General features: G+C 39.4%; 2 pseudogenes; both read right to left on the bottom strand.

Annotated features, from left to right (window-relative positions):
- Positions 1–2,987: 2,987 nt before the first annotated feature.
- Positions 2,988–3,881, bottom strand: LOC120253890 (annotated as a pseudogene).
- A 23-nt stretch (positions 3,882–3,904) lies between these two features.
- On the bottom strand, positions 3,905–4,842 carry LOC120253906 (annotated as a pseudogene).
- Positions 4,843–7,848: the final 3,006 nt, after the last annotated feature.

Genomic DNA, 7,848 nt, shown 5'->3' with positions numbered 1-7,848 from the left:
TGCCAGCACAATGTCCGCGTACACGTCAAGGAGCTGGTGTTCCTTCTGGGAACCCACTCCTGCTCAGCCTCCTTCTCCCCCTAGGCAAGAAGTCAGTTCAGGACATGAGCATGCTGTGGCAGCCTTAGTACATGCTCCTGGAGTTCCGGGCCCTGTACCTCATACTGTAACCCAAGGAGTAGCACCACCACCGGAAGCTTTCCAAAGCTTTAAGGTATATTGGGATGCCCAGGGTTGGAAGCTGATATATCAGGAATATTGTGACTTCCTTAGTTATTGGAGCCTGTTTGGGGACAACCCCATACTGAGCCAGTGTCTGTGCCACCACCACTATCCCCAATACCTTCAGTTCAGCAAACACCAGTGGAATACGACAAGATCAGTCAGAGCATAATTTTGCCCAAGCTACTGAAGGAAGGAAGACAGTTAATATGTAATGCTTTTGATGGCTTAGGTGATGCCATGGTTGCCAAGGAATGGTTGAAAACGTTGCTTGCTACTTTTGAGGACATGGCCATAGAAGATGAATTGAAACTAAAGGTTGCAATCAGATTTTTGGAGAACAGATGAAGGATATGATAGGAAATTCTTAAGGGTCGTTCAGATGTACCACTGACTTGGTTAGATTTTCTACATAAGTTTGAATAAAGAATATTACACTCGATTTCACCATGACCAGAAGCGGCAAAAGTACATGAAATTGATTCAGGGAAACAAGGCAGTGGTAGAATATGAAGTAGAATTCAAGGAATTGGCAAATTTTGTGCCTGAAATTGTTGGTGGTGAAGAAGCTCTATGTTCCAAGTTTGAGGCAGGACTGAATCTTAGTGTCAGAGAGAAGATGTCAGTTACTGGGAATCAAAGTTTCAAGGAAGTGGTTCAGTTGGCATTGAGAGTTGAGAAATTGGTCCTTGAAGGTAAACGCCTTCATGAAAATCTAGCCAAGAGAAGAAATTCAGATTTTTCAAGGGCGTCCAAGCGCAGCAAGAGTGAGGATACTTCTTCAATTTTTTCAAGATCCAGCTCAGTCAAACCGCCATAAGGGCAAGCTGGTAGTCAGAAATGTGCTATTTCTGCGAATGACAGTTATGAAGGAAAATCAACAGGAAATGTTCTCAGATGCCAGAACTACAATAGATTTCATCCGGGTCCATGTCGTGAACCACGCAGATGCTTTCAGTGTGGGCAGACAGGTTACCTTAAGTCAGCATGTTCAGAGTTAGGGCGTGGAACACGAGGGTCAGCACCTTCTCCTGCGGAATGACAGAGTCAGTCCAAGGGTGTACTGTCTACTGTTTCTACACTTATTGCCCCGACCAAATCAATTGCTGCTTGTAATAATCCACAAGGTGGAACACCACGACCTCAAACCCGTTCTCAGACTAGAGTTTTTGCCATGACCAATGGTGAAGCAGAGGACAGACCCAACGTGATTACAGGTACTGTATCCATTTTTTATCATAATGCATATGTTTTGATAAACTCAGGGTCGGAGAGATCTTTTGTTAGTTTGCATTCTCATGTCATGCCAATAGGATAGCCTCTCCATTAGACTGTGAACTTCTGATCCAAGCACCTCTGGGTGAAGAGATTGTCAGAGAGATAGTTTTTCAGGGATGCTTTATCAAGGTAAAGGGTATAGAATTTGAGGCAGATCTGATTCCATTGAAAATGCATAAGGCTGCCATTAACTGCTTTAGGAAAGAAGTGACTTTGCAAACCTCTCATGGACCTAGTATTGTGTTTGAGTGTTGTGGGATAGAAAATATGCATTTGGCATCATATCTGTGAAGAAGACACCAGACGATATATCGAAGCAAAAATATCATTTTTTTTATTTTATTTTGTGGGTTCTTCCATTCTTAATGGAGGCAAGCCTCTATTATTAATTAACCCAGATTAAAATCTCAGGAACCTCCGATTAAGGGAAAAAGTACAAGTAAAAGGCAAGAAGATTTGCAAATTATAAATCTTATTATTTAGTATATATATATATATCATTACCGCTGCCTATGCCTTGTCACCGCGTTACTTGCCTGATTGCCATCTTAAAATAAATATATCTCATAACAATTTTTCTTGGCGTCTTGAAATGAATAAGTCACCACTGCCTGTGCCTTATCATCGCATTGCAATATATCTCATTACTACCTTGAGATAAATTTAGCGACTACCTAGAGATAAGCACCCTTATCGTTGCTTTGAGATTAGCAGTGCATATTTCTCTGCTATTCATTTTCTTACATATCATTTCCAGATTTTATTTATTTATTTATTTTAATCCATACTTATCATAGTGGGGTTTTTTTAGAGGGTACGTGAGCATATAGCATGCATGTTTCTCTTCTCCCTTTTTTTTGTATGCATGCTCCTCAATTTTTATCTCATCCACGTGTGCATGCAAAATTTTTTATATCATGCCCATATGCATGCATGACATGCTTCTCAGTCATATTTAATGTTTCTCATTCTTTTTCTCCCATCACACTTAATCACTATAATGCATCATTTCCCACTTTTTTTATTTGTTTGCATGCTATTTCAACAAATACACGGTATCATTTCTCATTTTTTTTATTTGTTTTTTTTGTTTGCATGCATACATATAATAATTCCCATGTATATCTCTCCATGGTGGGCCCCACGTGAGTATATGCATGCTTATTATTATTATTTCATGCTTTATATTTTCCACGTATGCATGCATGCTTCTCATTTTTTTTATTTTTTTATTTTTTTATTTTTTTTATGTCATGCATGCTTCTCATTTTTTCCATGCATGCTTCATTTTTTTTAATGGTGGGCTCATGTGCTTCTCATTTCTTCTAAAAATTTTTTTGAAATAATTTTTTTATTACTATTATTGTTTTTCTTATTTCATGCACGTATGCATGCATGGTTCTCCATTTTAGAAACTCCACGTGCACAATTTTTTAACAAACATGATCATGAATTTCAAGAGAAAAGAGGAGAACGGCCAGCTCAGATCGCTCTATTTTTTTTTTTTCTTTCTAAATTTCATCTCATTCTCAACTCCATATTATTAAGCTCTTATATTGCAAGCCTTGATGAACTTATCTGAGAAATTTATGTACCTTGTCCATAAAGGCTTGAGTTGTGGGAATGCAAGGTTTAGTTTTGCCATTGAAACTGTTGTGTTCTATTGGTATCCAAGCCCCAATATATGCCAATAAGGCTCAATCATGCTCATGAAATGTAATCAAACCTCGTGGCAAAGTCCCTAAATGCCACAAGCTCAAATCTGATTTCAAGTTATTTTGAAGCCGATGGTGGTAAGCGAAACTAATGTTAGTCCTTCTAAGATAAAAAAAAAAACATTCATACCATAAGCCCATGCACATTCATGAGGATCAAAATTCTCTGCTATCAAAGGGTAGGAGAAATTCAAATAATTTTTTTAACTTCTTTCTCATCACAAGCTTATCTTCTCCTCTGCATGTCTCTACTTTTCCTTTCAAGTCAATATCCCACAACGGAGAAAGATCAGCTTGAACAACAATATCATCATCTAAAAATACCACCTTCTTAAGGCTTAGAAACAACTCAGGAAAGCGTATACATATATATGGTTTATGGTGGAGTGATATTTTGGGCTGAGAGTTTGGGAGCTTGGCAGCCACAACGATAGGTTTCTTGCTGACGTTGGAGACGATCGCCTATGAGATGCCGCAGAACTGAGAGCGTGCAGTTCAGTCCTTTTCCATTGCTCCAGAAATAGGGACCCTCTCCTTTTGTGAACCAATCAAAGTGATGAAGTCCTCTCGCCTCCATCACTGCCACTTCCAATGGATGAAGAGAAGAAGAGAAAACCAAACCTGCATGGCGGAGTATGTTTTCCGGAAATTTTTTAGAATCTTCATGATCTTAAAAGGGATAGACTCCTTCAAAGGGATAGGCTCCCACCCAATCCATCATCCTTTAAATATGATAAAACCTTTGTCCATGAAGCTCTGAAGTAGCTTGTTGCATATTGCCGAACCTGCCCAGGCCGTCTACGTACCTGATGATCTCCAAGAAGAGCTCTGAGCTCAGAATCCTTCACCTTTTGAACCATATATAGCATATTATTCATATTGCATCCCTTCATCATCATAAAATTTTGATTTTTCTCAAGATTGGCAATGAGCAGTAGGACTCATGAGACCAAGATCACCACTTCCATCTCGCTATTCAATGCCTTCAGGGAGATTCCCATCATCAGTGGAGCTCTCATCAAGAAGGAAATCAAGAAAATCTTAATAAGAAACCAAGAGCACATGATATAGCGTATGTCACCATTGGCAGTGTCTTCTTTGAATTCTCATTCTGTACATTATTACCAAGTTTGGTGAAGATCCCTTTAGCCGCATATTTGAACCTAGTTAGTATCTCCTTGGCCTCAGTGATAAGGGGCTTCACGTGCTCGACAGGGAGCATACTGTGGAGTTCCAACATCGCACCAGAGAGTGCCTCATACATGCCAAGGATGCGGAAGATCTTCTTCGACGAGTGCCGGCAAATAGTAATGGCATCACCGAAGTTAAGAAGCTGCATGATGCATCCCTTGGCAGCCTCGGCGAAGCGCTTATCACGAAGAGTAGGAGACTCGGTGAAGATCACTAAGAGATCACCGCAGCAACAGCAATCATGACAGCTTCAATGGCGAATAACAACAGTAGTAACAGCGACACCAACACTAGCAGAGACAGTGACACCGGCAGCGGTGACGGTGATGATAGCGGTAGTAGTAAACGTTGACAGGAAGCAGTGATGACAACAACAATGGTGAGCAGCAGCGACAGGCAATGCAGCGTCAACAACATTCGGCATGATTGGCGGCATTATCTCACCCACTCAACCATGACGGTGATTTTTTTTTTATATGGATTCATGTAGAAATATGGGGAAGAGAGAAAAAACCTTGCTGGTTCTTCTTCACAAATCCTCTAACTCTCTTCTGAATTTTTACCTCTAAAAAAACCCTCTGTAATTCCTCTCCCTTGGTCTCTCCCCTTTTAAAGCCTCTGCCTCCTCTTATCCTAATCCCAACCTCTCATTCATATTCTAATCCCAACGACCCCCCGTGAGATCACAACGAGTAGGATAGCTGGATAGGATCAAAATTTAATTTTTTTTTTCTTTTTATTTTTTTTATATATTTTTTTTATTAATTCCAAATTTGAAAAATTTGAAATTTGAAATTTTAATTTTTAAATTTATATTTTTTTTTTATTGATTCCAAATTTAAAATTTGAAATTTTCAAATTCACTTAACCTAATTTGCCTCGGGATATGTGCTCAGGTGCTTCGGGATTTGCATTTCTCAAGTTGGCTCGAGATCTGTCCTCAGGCCACATGAAATTCAGAATCACTTCGGGATGTGTATTTGGGCCATCCTAAAATTTGATATTGCCTCGAGATATGTATTCTCAAGGGCAATCTCATAATTTGCATTTTGCCTCGAGATATGATCTCAGGGGAAATTTTGTAATTTGCATTTTGTATTTGCCTGGGGATTTGCATTCTAGTCCAAGACAACCAAATAATCAATTAAGATTAAGATTAGGATGTTTAAATTTAAATTTAAACATATCCATGATTTAAAATTTTAATTAACTTAGGATTTGGGTTCGATTAGGATATATGTTACATTATTTATATATAAACAAGGGTGAAAGGAAAGTTCTTTCGAGGTGTATGATACCTTCTGTGGAAGTAAGGAAATTTGTGCACAAGGGATGTGAAGTATACCTGGCTCACATAGTAGATAAAAGAATTGTTGGACCAAACCTCAAGGATGCCCCCATTGTTCAGGAGTGTGAGGATGTATTTCCTGAGGAATTGCCTGGATTGCCTCCAGATCGAGAGTTTGAGTTTGCTATTGATTTTCTCTAGAGTCTTGCTCAATCTCTATTCCACCGTATCGCATGGCACTAACAGAACTAAAGGAGCTAAAAGTTCAGTTACATGATTTAGTGGATAAAGGATTTATACGCCCGAGTGTGTCACTGCTGGGGTGCACCGGGTTCTCTTTGATGAAGAAGAAGGATGGTTCTTTTAGATTGTGTATAGACAACCGGTAGTTGAACAAGGTGACTATCAAGAATAGGTACCCTTTACCTATAATAGATTATTTGTTTGATCGATTCACGTGAGGGCAGAGTGTTTTTCAAAGATTGACCTCCAGTGCGGTTTGCCATCGAGTTGAAGATCAAGGAGGTGATGTCTAGAAAGACGACGATTCCGCATCACGATCACGGGCATTATGAATTTCGGTCATGCCTTTCGAGTCCGACTAATGCCCCACCTACTTTTATGGATTTAATGAATAGAGTCTTCAGACCTTATCTTGACAAGTTTGTAATTGTCTTCGTCGATGATATTTTGATCTACTCAGCAACTGAAGAAGAGTATGCGCAACATTTACATATAGTATTGCGGATCCTTCGAGAGAGAAGTTGTATGCTAAATTCTCAAAGTCGCGAGTTTTGGTTGCATGAAGTGGTCTTCCTAGGACATGTGGTATTTGGAGAAGGAATTTGTGTAGGGCAGAAAGAAAGTTGAAGCAATCATTGATTCGGAAACAACCAAAGAGTGTGTTTGAAGTTGAAGTTTCCTTGGTTTGGCAGTTATTATTAGGCGTTTGTGGAGGGTTTTCTCATATTGCTGCACCTTTATAACGGTTGACTCGAAAGGAGGTAAAGTTTGTTTTTGATGAGAAGTGTGAGAGCAGTTTCAAGAATTGAAGAACACGCGACTTGACTCGATGCTCACTCTGTCTACTAGTGGTAAAGAGTTTGTAGTGTTCAGCGATGCTTCACGACAAAGTCTTGGCTGTGTATTAATGCAAGATAGAAAGGTAATAGCTTATGCTTCACGACAGTTGAAGAAACACAAGTTGAATTACCCTACCCATGATTTGGAGTTAACAGCAGTGGTTTTTTCCCTGAAAATTTGGCGACATTATCTTTATGGAGAGAAATGCTTGATTTAGCTGATCGATAAGAGTTTAAAGTATTTGTTTACTCAATAGGAGTTGAACTTGAGGCAGCGAAGATGGCTAGAGTTGATCAAGGATTATGATTTAGTGATTGACTACCATCTAGGGAAGGCCAATGTGGTAGCGAGATGCTTTAAGTAGGAAAACTTCAACTTCTTTTAACTTACGCTACAACATCTTATTGGTCTCGACTCATGAGTTCTTCGAGACATGGATGTGAGACTTAAGATCGAGCCAAAGGGAGTTCTGTTGGCAACTTTTGTGGTAATACCATTATTACTGGAATAGATTCGGGGAATCTCGAGAGGCGGATGAAGAGTTAATGAAGAAAATACTGAGTCGGAAAAAGGTGAATCTAAGCGATTTTGTGCTTTTCAATGATGGTATTTTGGTATTTCGAAGAGTTTGTATTCCAGGGATGCGGGACTCGGGAAGTGCTATTCTAGAAAAGCTCACTCTTGACCTATGCTATACACCCATGCGACACTAAGATATATCATATAGTCGGGGAAGATTTTTGGGGAGTGCGGAATGAAGTGTGAGATCACGAATTTGTAGTAAGATGCTTGAGTTTGTCGACAAGTAAAAAAGCATAACACCAGCGACCGATTGGGACTATTACAACCTTTGTCTATTCGAGTGGAAGTGGGAGCATAATACTATGGATTTTAGGTGGTTAAATTACCACGTACTCTTGAGGGGCATGATCTGTATGGGTTATTGTAGACCGTTTGACAAAGTCAGCTTATTTTCTGGCCATTCATACCAAATACTCTTTGGAGAGGTTAGCAAAATTATTTATATGTGAAGTTGTTAAAACTCCACCGAGTTACTGTTTCAATTGTGAT

This window comes from Dioscorea cayenensis, unplaced genomic scaffold (assembly GCF_009730915.1).
Source record: "Dioscorea cayenensis subsp. rotundata cultivar TDr96_F1 unplaced genomic scaffold, TDr96_F1_v2_PseudoChromosome.rev07_lg8_w22 25.fasta BLBR01000237.1, whole genome shotgun sequence".
In the NCBI taxonomy this organism is placed as follows: domain Eukaryota; kingdom Viridiplantae; phylum Streptophyta; class Magnoliopsida; order Dioscoreales; family Dioscoreaceae; genus Dioscorea; species Dioscorea cayenensis.
The sequence above is the reverse complement of the archived record's forward strand: the minus strand, read 5'-3'. Positions and strand labels throughout refer to the sequence as shown.